Below are 15,780 nucleotides of genomic sequence, written 5' to 3' on the forward strand. Positions count from 1 at the left end.
CTGGAAAAAAAAATAAGAACAGTAGCAATATACAGACAAATAATTTGGAACTGCAGAAATAGGGCAAAATACAACGAGACAGAGTTTAACAGACAGACTTTGGACTTGATTTTTAACAGACGACTTGACAGGGAAAACACACACACTATAAATATGATACCACAGCCGTTAGGTCACGCAACACCGCTCCCAGTACATGGCCCGCCACACCCAACCAACTTCCCCCCGCCCCTCACTCAAACCTACCCTTGAATAAATTATTGTTTACTTTACTTATAAATAATCTTTGCAACCCCTCTTTACCCCAACCACTTAGCAAGAGTAAAAATCTGTTACTTGAAATCTTTGAAACTATACTACCCTTTTACTTTGCCATACATGGAAATCCCCCCACTGGTAATGTTTCACTGTGAATGTTTAAGTAAAAAGTTACTAGTTTTACACTCTTATCGTGAGACTGGGAGATTTTATCTCCCCCTTGTACCCTTACCACGCAACATGACGCTATAAATATAACACCACAGCGTTCATTTCACGCAACAACGCTCCCAGCGCCTGGCCTGCCACAGCCAACCAACCCCCTCCCCCCACCCCCAACCAAACTTCCCAGTGAACGATTTTTGTTTACTCAGCGTAGCAAAACGATCACGCTATCTAGGACGCCTTACCCAACCAACCCCCACCCACCACCCACCCCCCTCACTGACCCACCACCGCTCCCCTCTTATAAATTTGTCCTTTTATGTAATTCAAATACGTTCAAGATATTTGATTTAACGATCATCTCTGTACATTACCTACTCAAATTAATTAATAAGTTTGTTTTGAAGTTTAATTATTTTAAAATTTTTGATTAAAAAAAAAAATAAATAAAATAAAATAAAATAAAAAAAAAAAATTTAAAAAAAAAAAAAAAAAAAAAAAAAAAAAAAAATGAAGACTGTTTGCAGATAATAGGCACAAATGGAAAGTGTGAATGCAAATGACTACCTATTGTACATAATATATCATGTTTTTTTTTTTGTATACTTCAGACATAACTATGTGTACTTCTCCCCTCTTTTAGGAAGCCTAGACAAACCTTTGAAGCCAATGTTGTTAATATAAAGTTTACTACAACTCACCACTTTTATTTATCATAGACAAATATTGTCCCCTTTTCAACTTTATTATTTAGAAATAGCAACTACCTATTGTACATAACATATCATGTTTTCCTGTATACTTCATACATAACTATTTGTACCCCCCCCCCCCCCTTTAGGAAGCCTAGACCAACCTTCGAAGCCAAATTTTGTTAAATATAAAGTTTACCATAACTCAGCACTTTTATTTATTATAGCCAAATATTGCCCCAACTATAACTTTAATTTTCAGAAACAGCAAATTGCTTTTGGCCCATGAAATAACCCCCCCCCCCCCTCCCTATAAAATACATATTTTATTCTGTAAATAACATGTAAAAAATTTTGAGAATGAAAGTTTCAGGAATAGTTTATATTGTAAATCTGCATCAGTCTTCTTATGTCGCATGATGAACGTAGTAAAAATCAGCTACTGCCACCACTCATTGGCTGGGCTCGCTGAAAGTAAAATCTACAATACTGAGACGTAAAAAAAAAAAAAAAAAAAAAAAAAAAAAAAATAAGGGACTCGGCAAAGGAGGCGCCAAGCGTCACAGGAAGGTGTTGCGTGATAACATCCAAGGTATCACCAAGCCAGCCATCCGTCGTCTTGCTCGCAGAGGTGGTGTCAACGTATCTCTGGTCTGATCTACGAAGAAACCAGAGGTGTCCTCAAGGTGTTCCTTGAAAATGTCATCCGTGATGCCGTCACCTACACTGAGCACGCCAAGAGGAAGACCGTCACTGCTATGGATGTCGTCTATGCTCTGAAACGTCAAGGTCGCACCCTGTACGGCTTCGGCGGTTAAACTCAACCCAGGACCACCCATTTGTTCTACCCATCCGGCCCTTATTAGGGCCACCCATACGTTTCCGAATTAGCTCGAGTGGTTGTAACCCCTACACGAATGTTTTCCATACCTACCCCTTATTTAACTTACTGAGTTACTTCTAATTATTAGGTTGTAGCCTACTTAGTTTATTTATTTAATTTGGGCAGAGTGGTCATCTTTCCTTTGTTGGTTTTTAAGGGGTTTGTTTCCATGGGTGGGTAGGATCGAGGTAGCCTACCGTGAAGGCACAAAAGAAACAAACAAAAAATATTTCGATATTACAAAAGTGTTCACAGGTATGTGGTGAACTTAGGAAAGAGTGCAGGTGGTAAGAATAGGTGTCCAGTGGGGCAAAAAATAAAAGACAAAAGATGAAAAAAAGTCTACAACACGTGGTGTTCCCAAGCGGTCACCCATCTAAGTACTAACCACGCCCGACGTTGCTTGACTGCGGTGATCGGACGAGAACCGGTATTTTCAACGTGGTATGGCCGTAGACATCTGTGTGAGAAAATTGGGGCTTATAAATATACTCAAACGAAATCAGCAGTTATTCGTCCTTTTCTGGCTACAATAATGATTTCACTGCTTTCCTCATATTATTTCAATAATAAAAAACGCCCTAAATCTCCACAAAAGCGAAACATTGTTTTAATATCGAATACTATGTGCCTTTTTTTCCCTCTACAGCCATTGGTCGCTATTTTTAACCTGAGGCGGTAACCACCGGTAGACTTCCCTGAGCTACTAATTTTCGAGCATCGCGCGTTGTAAAATACAAAATAAATACATTTTCCCCATTTTCCTTGACTAAAATCAGAAAACCAGGTGCCCCCTGCATCCGACCTGTCCTTTAACTATCGCTTTCATGTGAAATGATCTATCGGAAAGGCGATACTTTAACTTTTTTGGGTCTCCCGCTCACTCACTCCTTCCGAAACATTCTGCACGAATTCATTCAATTTTAATCCAACTCATCACATAGATCTAGATCTAGCCGCCTACAAGTCTACTAATTTAATGTTTGAGAAATAGTTCAATGCTTTTCATTTATTAATTATTCTTTTAACCTTTTCCCACGACAACTGGCACATTTATTTTCAGTCTATTAATATTCTGGCTTCATTTTAAAACACGCAACTAGGCGACGATCTAGAATTCTAGATCTAACGCTCTAGCTTAACTAAAATAATATAAACAGGAGGGTAGATCTATTCAAAATACTGTTTCAAAAATTACAATAATAATTTCACGGTGAAAAAAAAAAGGCAGGCGATCCATGGTTAATTAAATGCTAATTAAGGATGTTGCTTAAAAGGTTAGGTTGGCCTGGGACGCCAGTATTTCTCTAGAGTCTAGATCTAGAATTTCTAGATTCTGTAGGAATGAGTAGCCTAGGTATTAATAATTAAATGCATTAGTAATTATTAGTAAATAACATAAGATTTAGTTCAGTAAAAACTAATAGATCTAGATTTTAGGTCCAATGTTGGTGTAATAGATTGAAATAATTGTGAGGTCAAGGGAACTCACTCTTCTGTATTAGTTATATTTATAATATTGTTATCTTGAGTGATGTCCCTTGTCTACTTCCTCCCGTCCTCTCTTTTGCAACATGGCGTCTGTACATAATAAAGACTGTTATATACAACCACAGGCTTCTGTCGTCAATCTATTATAACTGGCGACGAAGGATAAACATCTACTAGAAAGAGCACCTACTTACGCAAAAAAGAGGTTTGCTAGAGCTTATTAGCTAATTATTTCTAGAATTATGGCGCTGTATGGCCAAATAAATCAATTTGATGCGAATGATGAAATCATTCAAGATTACCTAGAGAGGTTAAGCTTTTACCTAGAAGCTAACGATGTGACGATAGAAGCCAAAAAGAGAGCTGTTTTGTTAACAGTCATAGGGCCTCAACAATTTAGGCTACTAAAAGACTTATGCACACCAGCTAGTCTAACTACCAAGAGCTTTAACGAGCTGAGCAAATTGCTAACAGACCACCATGCGCCTACCCCATCAAAGTTTCTATGTCGAGCTAGATTTGACAGTAGGACTCGTCAACCAAACGAGTCAATATCAGAATATGTTGCTGCTTTACGTCATTTAAGTGAATTTTGTGAATTCGGAGAAACGCTGTCTGACAGACTATGTGAAAAGTTTGTGACAGGTGTAAACAGCACTGATATTCAAAGAAAGTTGCTGCTCGAGTCGGATCTAAAATTGGAAAAAGCAATACAACTTGCAATGTCATTCCAGCAGTCATCAGATGCGGCGAAATCTCTAACGCCTTCAGGGATCCATGCAGTAAACAGCAGGTTAGTCAATAAACATCAACCCCATCAGAGCATTCCAACTTATGCTAAACAGCCTGCTCGTTCAAATCCTAGATCTAAATCTAGTAATAATTATCAAAAATGTCATCGATGCAAAGGTCCCCATGCATCTTATCGGTGCAAGTTCAAGTCTGCAACTTGTTATAAGTGCAGTGAGCAAGGTCACATTGCCAAGGCCTGCTTTGCAAAGTCTTCGTCTGTTGCTAAATCTAGCCAGTCAAGACAGTACCGCAACCAAAAGCAGCACTATGTTAACTCTCACCAAGACTACCTAACCCAACCAATGAACCACTCTACCTGTGAAAATGCTCAAATTGATTTGCAGCCGGATTTCAACCTATTCTCTGTGAAATCAATAAGTCATGCTCCCATCAATGTACAAGTTAATATCAACGGTAAGAGCATCAGCTTCCAACTTGACACTGGAGCATCTCTAACAGTCATAACAAAGAAAGATTTTGACGCTGTCACAGAAGGATCAGTGTCTCTACAGCCGTGTCACAAGTGTCTAACAACATACACTGGTGACAATGTTCCGGTAATAGGAGAGTGTATGGTTCATGTAAGTTATAATGGTCAAAGTGTTAAACTTCCTCTTCTTGTGGTTGAAGGAAATGGACCGCCATTACTAGGTAGGAACTGGTTAAGTGATCTTAAGTTAAATTGGGAGAGTATTTGTTCATTGAAGAATGTAAAAGAATCTAGTCTTACTTCACTAGACAAAGTTATATCTGAAAATAAATGTGTTTTTGGTAACTCAGGATTACTAAATGATAGAACAGTGAAGTTAAGCATTAAAGATACAAATCCAAGATACTGCAAAGCTAGAGTTCCACCTTATGCAATGAGGAATAAAATTGAAAATGAGCTAAGTAGATTGGAATCTAATGGCATTATAAAGAAGGTAGACTATTCCGATTGGGCGACACCCATTGTGCCAGTGTTAAAGAAGGATGGTTCTATAAGAATTTGTGGAGATTATAAAACTACACTGAATAAGCAAATAGAGCTAAATAGGTACCCTATACCTAACATTGAGGAAATCTCTTTGAATTTGGCAGGAGGAGACAAATTCACTGAATTAGACTTTAGTCATGCTTACACTCAACTAGAACTGCATCCAGATTCAAAAGTCTATACGACAATAAACACACATAAAGGACTCTACCAATATGAAAGACTATGTTTTGGTATATCATCCAGCCCTGGAATTTTCCAAGCTGTCATGGACAGTATTTTTAAGGATATTCCAAATGTTTGTGTGTACTTTGATAATGTGTACATAACTGGTAAGAATGACACTGAACATCTTAAAACACTTGATAAAGTATTGAAAATTGTTGGTGAAAAAGGTTTAAGGATAAACAAAGATAAATGTCAATTCATGGTGACAGAAATTAGTTTTCTTGGTTATATATTAAGCAAGCAAGGTATCAGACCTCAACCTGAGAAAAAACAAAAGCCATTAAAGAAGCACCCAAACCTGAAAATACCCAACAACTAAGAGCTTTTTTGGGCTTAATAAATTACTATGCAAAGTTCATAGGAAATCTGTCTGGTAAACTATCACCACTGTACAAGCTGCTACAGAAAAATGCAACTTGGCACTGGGGTAAACAACAAGAAGCTGCTTTTAATACAGCAAAAGAGGCTTTGTCTTCTGACACCTTACTAACTCACTATGACCCAGGGAAAAGACTTGTATTGACATGTGATGCTTCACCAGATGGTGTAGGAGCAGTCTTGTCCCACATGGATGAGAAGGGTGACAGACCCATTGCTTTTGCCAGTAGATCTTTGAACCAGGCTGAGAAAAATTATTCTCAGTTAGATAGGGAAGGCTTAGGCATCATTTTTGGTGTTAAGAAATTTCATAAGTTTCTGTTTGGTAGGAAGTTCACCATCTTTACAGATCATAAACCATTGCTAGGTTTATTTGGAGAAAACAAAACCCTACCTGAGCATGCCTCACCAAGAATTCAAAGATGGGCTATCACACTAACTGCATACAATTATGAATTGAGATACAAACCTGGATCTGAGAATAGTGCAGATAGTCTTAGTAGATTACCTTTAAAAAAACCAAAGCCTGAGCTATGTACCAGAAGATGTATTTGTTCTCTTCACTATCATGGATAACTCCAATATAAATGTGAATGATATTAAAAGAGAAACACAAAAAGATGAGTGCTTAATAAAAGTATATGAGTACTGTATGAATGGTTGGCCTGAAGAGTCTGTGAATGATGACTTAAGGCCATATAAAATAAGAAATAAAAACCTTTGTGAAGATAATATAAAAGATGGAGAAGATGCAGTCCATTATCAGTCAGAATTGCCTAATAAAGTATTTGTAACTTAATAAATGATTATGGTGATATGGCAATTTCAAATGTTTTAAAGAGAATACATTAGTAAGAAGGAATGTGATCATCAAACAACTTTGCTAACATCATTAGCACTTACAGAAACTAAAAGGGTAACATCAAAAGAAGAAAAAGATTTTTGCCATTTAATACACCCACTTCAAATACTGGATCACAGTTGCAAAGTGATATTGTCCAGGATATTACTTTTAAACAGTATGTTTGGTTACGAAAAAGCACTATCAGATTACCTGAGAAAATTGATCAATCAAAGAAATCTATGTCAGTTAAGGATCTGAATAATAGCATAATACTTTCAGATGCCAATTCAAAAATAGTTCCATTAGATCATGACAAACATTCATTGAAAGAGAATTTGGTGTTAATAAGAATGTGTATCTAAGAAATTATGGGAGAAAGGAAAAATGGATACCAGGTCAAATTGTTCAATGTACAGGACCTGTGCCTTATAAAGTTAAAAATAACTTGTGCAGATCATAAGTGTGAAATTATCAATCCCACCAACTCAGTTTGTTCCACAACCAAGTTCTGTTGATATGAGTGAACCAAGTTGTCTGGAATCAGAAAATGTAAATTCTGGAGTTAATGATTTAAATCCTAGACCTCCTGAGATAGAGAATCCAAATGGTCAGGATATTGAGTCACCAAATCAAAAGCCACTGAGAAGGTCATACAGGACAATCAAGGTCCCAAATAAGTTAGACCTATGATTTTAAAGGTCAAAAGGACTTTGACATCATTGTTTTGTATTTTGATTATGTTGTAGCATATTGTGCATTGTTTGTAAGGATGTAATCTACCATAATGTTCATGTTACAATATAATTGGTGATTTTAGGATACTATCAATTGTTCTATTGAGAGATGTGTTATAGTGTTCTAAGGGTAAAGGGATGTAATAGATTGAAATAATTGTGAGGTCAAGGGAACTCACTCTTCTGTATTAGTTATATTTATAATATTGTTATCTTGAGTGATGTCCCTTGTCTACTTCCTCCCGTCCTCTCTTTTGCAACATGGCGTCTGTACATAATAAAGACTGTTATATACAACCACAGGCTTCTGTCGTCAATCTATTATAGTTGGCTATCAGACTTGATGCTTGATTGTAATGATTATTAGGTTTGAGCAATTAATTTTTTTAAACATTTTTTTTAATTATTAGTATTAGTGATAAGTCATCATTAGTGGGAGTAAATTTACTTCTTTCCAGTCTGGTTCTGGGTTTCCTTGTAGCCTATATAATCTAGATCTAGTTGGTGATAATATTAATAAATATTGTTTCCCATTTTAAATACTCAGGCGGTTTGTTTGAAAGTCTGACCGCAGCTCCATATTCATTGACTGTCGAAGCAGCGCATAAAATGAATTAGCTTATATCCAGGGCTGGCCTGGTCTGCCTGTTATTGTGACTGAATTGTCCTACAGACAAGACCTGAAGAAGCCCTCGTTAAGTAATAAGTGTACAGCTTGCTTTTAGCCTGGCGCGGGGATCTTTCACCGGCCACTTTAACATTCTGCGACAGGGCAGGCCTTTACTTTAAGCTTTAATCTTAGCTGGTTCCGCTTTAACACAGGGTATTCTTTTGTCTTTAAGTATACCGCTTTCTTTCATCAGCCTGGAACCCTGTGTCTGCTACCGGTATCTCATCCGGCAGGGCAAAACAATTTCCAGTTTTTAAATTAAGCTGATGTCATTTTTAATACCAATGATTAGGATTTTGGCACAATGCTTATTTTTCTATATACACAAGATGAATTTCACATCATTTTCTGATTTCAGTTTAAGTTTGAAAGCATGTAAAATGTCAATTTGTCCTGCTATGTGATTTTTCTTCATTTATTTTTTGCTAGCCCATGGCATCACATTATGAAGACTCTACTAATATCTTTAGGCTGGGGCCAGTACCTTAACCGACTGTCGTCAAATGAAAAAACTGACAGAAGAGCGCAATTTAATACACACAACAGATATATATGTATCCGAACAAACAAATAAATATATTTGAACATATATACATACCTTTATATACGCACACTGATATATACATATATTTACATAATAAATACATTATATATGAATATATCTATATATATAACTTATTTATTTATACATATATATATATATATATATACTTATATATATATATATATATATATATATATATATGTATTATGAATATATATATTAATTCTTATATAATATATATTTGTAAATATAAATTATATATATGTGTGTATATATATATCCTTCTGTTTGCTGGGGTAGAAGAAAAAAACTTATAATTATAATATTCTGAAGGATATTATTTTACTTGAGCGTCTTTCGTCTACACTCAAATATATATATTTGAATATACATTCAAATATATATTCAATGAATATACATTTAGACACACATGTAAATATATATATATATATATACACAAAACATGCATATATATACATACGTATATATAGACATATATACAATATTCGTCTATGTATATATATTCAATATTTTTACATTATAAATAAATATATATATAAAAATATATATATATATATATATATATATATATATTTAAAAAAATATATACATATATGAAATACTTTTTACACATATTTATTTATGCTTCTATAATATATGGAAGGATATTAATTTACTCAAGCGTCTGCCTTGGGTGTTTATATAAAAAGAGAAGGGTTGAACTAATGAGAGGAATAAAAAAAATCTTTATATTCAATCTAATTTATTTATATTGTATATGTTATAGACTGGCATACATTTTTTTCTCTCTGGTTTATGTGAAAGGAGCTTGCAGGGATTCAAATTATTATTTTTTGCATTGAAATTCATTCTTTATTAATCACAGCTATGTTGCAGGCATATAAATACTTCCCTTTGGGCTCAAGTTGCTTTGAAAGAATCCTTGTCAGTATAGAACTAGTACCAGGACCATAAATGTATGCCCCAGGGCAAATGTTAAGAAAACCTCATCATTTTACAACTCCAACTGACCAGGGGCTTAAGAAATGATGCTTCTGCGCAAACTTTCTCGTCAGCCGGTAAGAGATCAACCTCCTTTTGATTGTTTAAATTTAATCTGTGCTGAAATCATTGTGCAGGCTGGCAAAGAAAACCATGAACTTCTTGAAAGCTGTGTACTTGAGCTCATGTTATTTTTTATTTTCTGTATTTTGAAAAAAAAAAAAGTATATATATGATAATAAAAAAAAAAAGTTCAGAGTATTTAATTGTTGTTTTGTCTTGTTAAAGAGAATGTATGTTGTGCAGAAGTGTAACCAACTCATTTTCAAGCCAGGCCTAGCAAAAGACAAAACCAAAAGAATCATATGATATGATGGTAGTAGGAAAAAAGTATATCAGTGAACAAATGGTGGCAGATGCATGCCTTAGCAATCTGACATGGTAGCTTTAATGAAAGAAAAACAAAAATAATAAAAACACCAAAAGCCACACTCACACAGTTATGTTCAACATATATAATGAAGACAGAAAAAAACCAACCCACCAGAATGGATGTATTGTAATGAAAATGGCAGTTAGCACTGGTGATAAGAATCAAAGTGTTGGCTAATAATTCCTATTACAACAGCCAGCCTTATAATCTGAATTAAAACTATTAAATCCCATTCATCCCTTGGATCTATGCCAAACAACACACAATAAATGATATGCATAGAGGTGTGCTGATGCCCTGTGTGAGATGCAGAATGAAATAGTGTTTTTAAAAAAAAGGAGCCACCCAGTAATAAGTATGTGGCCTTTTTATGTCTAGTTTAAAGGATAGAATTAGCATGAAATGTGTTAAGAGAATAGTGTGTGCAGTTGTTGGGATAGGCATATTACTATGTAGGCCTATGTATGTATGTATATCTATCTCTACTTATTAAAGAAAAGAATGACTAAACAAAAAAACAACTGTAACATGGCAGCTACACAGAGTGGGTGGGTGGGTGGATGAGGGAGGGAAAACTCGTTCAATGTAAACCAAACCGAGCTAATTGGGAATGGGTGGAGGCCCTGAAAAGGGCCGAGTAGTAGAGCCACACAACAAGCAAGCCAGGTGGTTGTTTGCTGTTGTGTTTATTTGCTGGTGGTGTACTTGGTGACAGCCTTGGTGCCTTCACTGACGGCGTGTTTGGCCAGCTCACCGGGCAGGAGGAGACGGACAGCGGTCTGGATCTCCCTGGAGGTGATGGTGCTGCGCTTGTTGTAGTGGGCAAGACGGCTGGCTTCAGCTGAAATGCGCTCAAAGATGTCGTTGACGAAGGAGTTCATGATGGACATGGCCTTGGAGGAAATGCCAGTGTCAGGGTGCACCTGCTTCAAGACTTTGTAAATGTAGATGCTGTAGCTTTCCTTTCTCCTCCTCTTCTTTTTCTTGTCACCGGTGCGTACGGCTTTAGCCTTACCGGCCTTCTTGGCTCCCTTGGAAGAAACTTTAGGTGGCATGTTGTTTTCTTTTCAACGGCTTGAACAGAAATGAGGCGAACCGACCGCCGGCCGCCCTTTTATATGAAACGGCGAGGAAATTTGGAGAGTACGAGTACGAGTACGAACGCCAAGCCGCTGCGCAGCCAATCAGAACGCTCGCTTGGTGACGAACGGATTTCCTCGCCGTTTCGTATAAAAGGGCCGATCTCGCCGTTAAGTCTTCATTCATAGCCTACAGCCGCAATCGCTGTGTCGCTATACTCTTCTCGCTCCTAACCAACTCACAATGTCCGGACGTGGTAAAGGCGGTAAAGTCAAGGGAAAGTCCAAGTCTCGCTCCTCCAGGGCAGGCCTTCAATTCCCAGTCGGACGTATTCATCGTCTGTTGAGGAAAGGAAACTATGCTGAGCGTGTCGGTGCTGGTGCCCCAGTCTACCTAGCCGCCGTCCTCGAGTATTTGGCCGCTGAAGTGCTCGAGTTGGCCGGCAACGCTGCCAGAGACAACAAGAAGACAAGAATCATTCCTCGTCACCTCCAGCTGGCCATCCGTAACGACGAAGAGTTGAACAAACTTTTGTCGGGTGTCACCATCGCCCAGGGTGGTGTCCTCCCCAACATCCAGGCCGTGCTTCTGCCCAAGAAGTCACAGAAGACACCCGGTGGCAAGAGCTAAACAGTGTCACCCTGCTGCCCACTGTCCACCTAGCCTACTACTGTCCTTTTCAGGACAACCAAAGTTTACCCAATTAGCTTTCGTTGTGTGTCAATGAACAAAAATCGAGTTTTCCTTCCTTACCCTACCCTACCCTACCCTACTTGTTTCAAACTGTATTAATAACGCATCAATATGTCACTCACTAGCAGTATGAGATCATTATTGTAGATGTATCATACTTACACTGGTTTACACGAGCAGAACAGGGAGGGGGGCGGTCATATTAATAGTAGTAACTGGACATATTTTAGTTAGGGGTATTCGCTCATAGATACAAATGAAAATAGAATCTATTTTTCTTTAAATGTGCTCCGTTTAACCCTTGTCTACAAGAAATAAGGGTGGTCGTTATTTTAAAATTCTATTCTTTAACCCACCGCTAGTCTACCATTTTTATTTTATATCTTCTTGTTTTTAAAAACAAATATGTTTTATTACAATACTTCCCCCTCATTTATTTACACACTACACACTATTATTACCGCCGATCGAGTGGGCGAATTGGGTCAGAATATCTACACAGGTCTATAGACTAGGTCTAGATCTAGATTGTTTCGTGCAGTCTATGTTGGGTTCTTTTCTAATCACTCACACACACACATTCATAATTCATTGAAGAGGACAGAAGCAAACACACCGTTACCCATGACAAGCGGCACAACCAAGGATTTCATTTGAACGAAGAATATTTTGTGTTATCGGCCCTGTCTGCTATTAATAGATCGCTCGGCTGGATACCGAGCGATCTAAAAATAATCTGCTAGGTCTGTCGACGCTGTCTCAACGTTGTGTGGCTGCTTCTGGCCAATCAGCGTTGTTAAACTCGTACTCGTCCAATGGGAGAGCTTCGTTGCGCTAAGGGTTTGGCGGACGGTTATAAAAGGACCAGCAGCGCTGGGCTGCCACATTTCTTAAACTGACTATCATCCAGTTGAGATACCGCCATGGCCAGAACAAAACAAACCGCCCGTAAATCCACCGGAGGCAAAGCCCCACGTAAACAGCTGGCCACCAAAGCCGCCAGAAAGTCAGCACCAGCCACCGGCGGTGTTAAGAAGCCCCATCGTTACAGGCCTGGAACCGTCGCCCTGAGAGAAATCCGTCGTTACCAGAAGAGCACTGAGCTGCTCATTCGCAAGCTGCCATTCCAGCGCCTGGTCAGAGAAATCGCCCAGGACTTCAAGACTGACCTTCGCTTCCAGAGCTCCGCTGTCATGGCCCTGCAGGAGGCTAGCGAGGCTTACCTCGTCGGTCTGTTTGAAGACACCAACCTGTGCGCCATCCACGCCAAGCGTGTCACCATCATGCCCAAGGACATCCAGCTAGCCAGACGTATCCGTGGTGAGCGTGCTTAAGAGGTTTCTTTTAAGCCCAAAACCACCACCCCCTGTCCTCAACCAAGGTCCTTTTTAGGACCACCTGACAACGTTCAGATTAGCAGTGAAGGTCCCCCACCTCACGAGTTTCCACCCACTACACCCCCTGCCCATGTCTGCCAATCTACTACTACTACTACATCTATTAGTATTATTCCTGGGTAGACGGGAGATAGGTTCTATTCATTTATCTCTTTAATTCAACTCACACATCACATTGCTATTTGAATTCGTGTATGCATGCTGTTGATATTGTTTTATTTATCTCAAATGTGAAGAAAGGAGAGAATAAATTTTATATTTTTCTTTCACCCACCCACCCACCACCCTATCCATTGCTTTTTAAAATATATAAAAAAGAAAAACCCTTTAGGGTTAGAGCTAGATATCTAGATCTTAATCGGAGAGCAGAAATTATTCTTAACGACTACACGCCATAGATTATTTAATTATTAGAAGCCTAACTAACCTATTCATTTCACGATGTAAACAAACCACTGCGAGTACGGAGCGGAGTACGAGAATATTATTTCGTTCGTACTCGACCAATCAGCGTTCGAGATTCTCTCGTACTCGCATAATGAGCTCGCTCGTACTCGCATAATTAGGTGTAGGGAAATATTTCAGTTTTATTCGCACAAAACGGTGAAAATAACGTCTAATATCATATTTTAACATGACAAACGTGGATCTTTTCTATGCCTACACGTGTGGGCAATGAAACTCTTTATTTTGTATCCAAGGGTCGCATAGCAGAATAGGTGAAAAAATGACTTTGAAAACGACACCGTTAGCCGACAAGCCAGCAACATTCCAGTCGACACGGCAAGCTGCTTTTTCATTGGCTGGCTCATTCGCCGACCGCTTTTGGTTGGGCGGTGTCCGCCATATTGAACGAACTCGAGCCCAGGGCCGTATATAAGGAGCGAGTTTCTCTGCAGACGGCGTTTTTCGAACACTCGTTCATCAACAAAGAAAAAAAAATTCAATATGTCTGGCCGAGGCAAAGGTGGTAAGGGACTCGGCAAAGGAGGCGCCAAGCGTCACAGGAAGGTGTTGCGTGATAACATCCAAGGTATCACCAAGCCAGCCATCCGTCGTCTTGCTCGCAGAGGTGGTGTCAAACGTATCTCTGGTCTGATCTACGAAGAAACCAGAGGTGTCCTCAAGGTGTTCCTTGAAAATGTCATCCGTGATGCCGTCACCTACACTGAGCACGCCAAGAGGAAGACCGTCACTGCTATGGATGTCGTCTATGCTCTGAAACGTCAAGGTCGCACCCTGTACGGCTTCGGCGGTTAAACTCAACCCAGGACCACCCATTTGTTCTACCCATCCGGCCCTTATTAGGGCCACCCATACGTTTCCGAATTAGCTCGAGTGGTTGTAACCCCTACACGAATGTTTTCCATACCTACCCCTTACTTACTGAGTTACTTCTTCCTCCTTATTACTTAGGTTTGATTGTACAATTATTTGGTTGTAGCCTACTTAGTTTATTTATTTAATTTGGGCAGAGTGGTCATCTTTCCTTTGGTTTTTAAGGGGTTTGTTTCCATGGGTGGGGAGGGTCGAGGTAGCCTACCGTGAAGGCACAAAAGAAACAAACAAAAAATATTTCGATATTACAAAAGTGTTCACAGGTATGTGGTGAACTTAGGAAAGAGTGCAGGTATTAAGAATAGGTGTCCAGTGGGGCAAAAAATAAAAGACAAAAGATGAAAAAAAGTCTACAACACGTGGTGTTCCCAAGCGGTCACCCATCTAAGTACTAACCACGCCCGACGTTGCTTGACTGCGGTGATCGGACGAGAACCGGTATTTTCAACGTGGTATGGCCGTAGACATCGGTGTGAGAAAATTGGGGCTTATAAATATACTCAAACGAAATCAGCAGTTATTCGTCCTTTTCTGGCTACAATAATGATTTCACTGCTTTCCTCATATTATTTCAATAATAAAAAACGCCCTAAATCGCCACAAAAGCGAAACATTGTTTTAATATCGAATACTATGTGCCTTTTTTTCCCTCTACAGCCATTGGTCGCTATTTTTAACCTGAGGCGGTAACCACCGGTAGACTTCCCTGAGCTACTAATTTTCGAGCATCGCGCGTTGTAAAATACAAAATAAATACATTTTCCCCATTTTCCTTGACTAAAATCAGAAAACCAGGTGCCCCCTGCATCCGACCTGTCCTTTAACTATCGCTTTCATGTGAAATGATCTATCGGAAAGGCGATACTTTAACTTTTTTGGGTCTCCCGCTCACTCACTCCATCCGAAACATTCTGCACGAATTCATTCAATTTTAATCCAACTCATCACATAGATCTAGATCTAGCCGCCTACAAGTCTACTAATTTAATGTTTGAGAAATAGTTCAATGCTTTTCATTTATTAATTATTCTTTTAACCTTTTCCCACGACAACTGGCACATTTATTTTCAGTCTATTAATATTCTGGCTTCATTTTAAAACACGCAACTAGGCGTCGATCTAGAATTCTAGATCTAACGCTCTAGCTTAACTAAAATAATATAAACAGGAGGGTAGATCTAT

The 15,780-nt window shown here is 38.6% G+C and overlaps 2 non-coding genes across 2 annotated transcripts; both read right to left on the reverse strand.

Moving 5' to 3' along the window:
- Positions 1-2,337: 2,337 nt before the first annotated feature.
- LOC131942170 (5S ribosomal RNA) lies at positions 2,338-2,456 on the reverse strand. Its single transcript, XR_009386714.1, has one exon. It is a non-coding gene; the product is annotated as a 5S ribosomal RNA (ribosomal RNA).
- A 12,489-nt stretch (positions 2,457-14,945) lies between these two features.
- Positions 14,946-15,064, reverse strand: LOC131942171 (5S ribosomal RNA). The gene has a single exon (XR_009386715.1). It is a non-coding gene; the product is annotated as a 5S ribosomal RNA (ribosomal RNA).
- Positions 15,065-15,780: the final 716 nt, after the last annotated feature.

The sequence above is a fragment of the Physella acuta genome, unplaced genomic scaffold, assembly GCF_028476545.2.
Source record: "Physella acuta isolate Inbredline_101_S28 unplaced genomic scaffold, ASM2847654v3 ptg000392l, whole genome shotgun sequence".
In the NCBI taxonomy this organism is placed as follows: Eukaryota; Metazoa; Mollusca; class Gastropoda; family Physidae; genus Physella; species Physella acuta.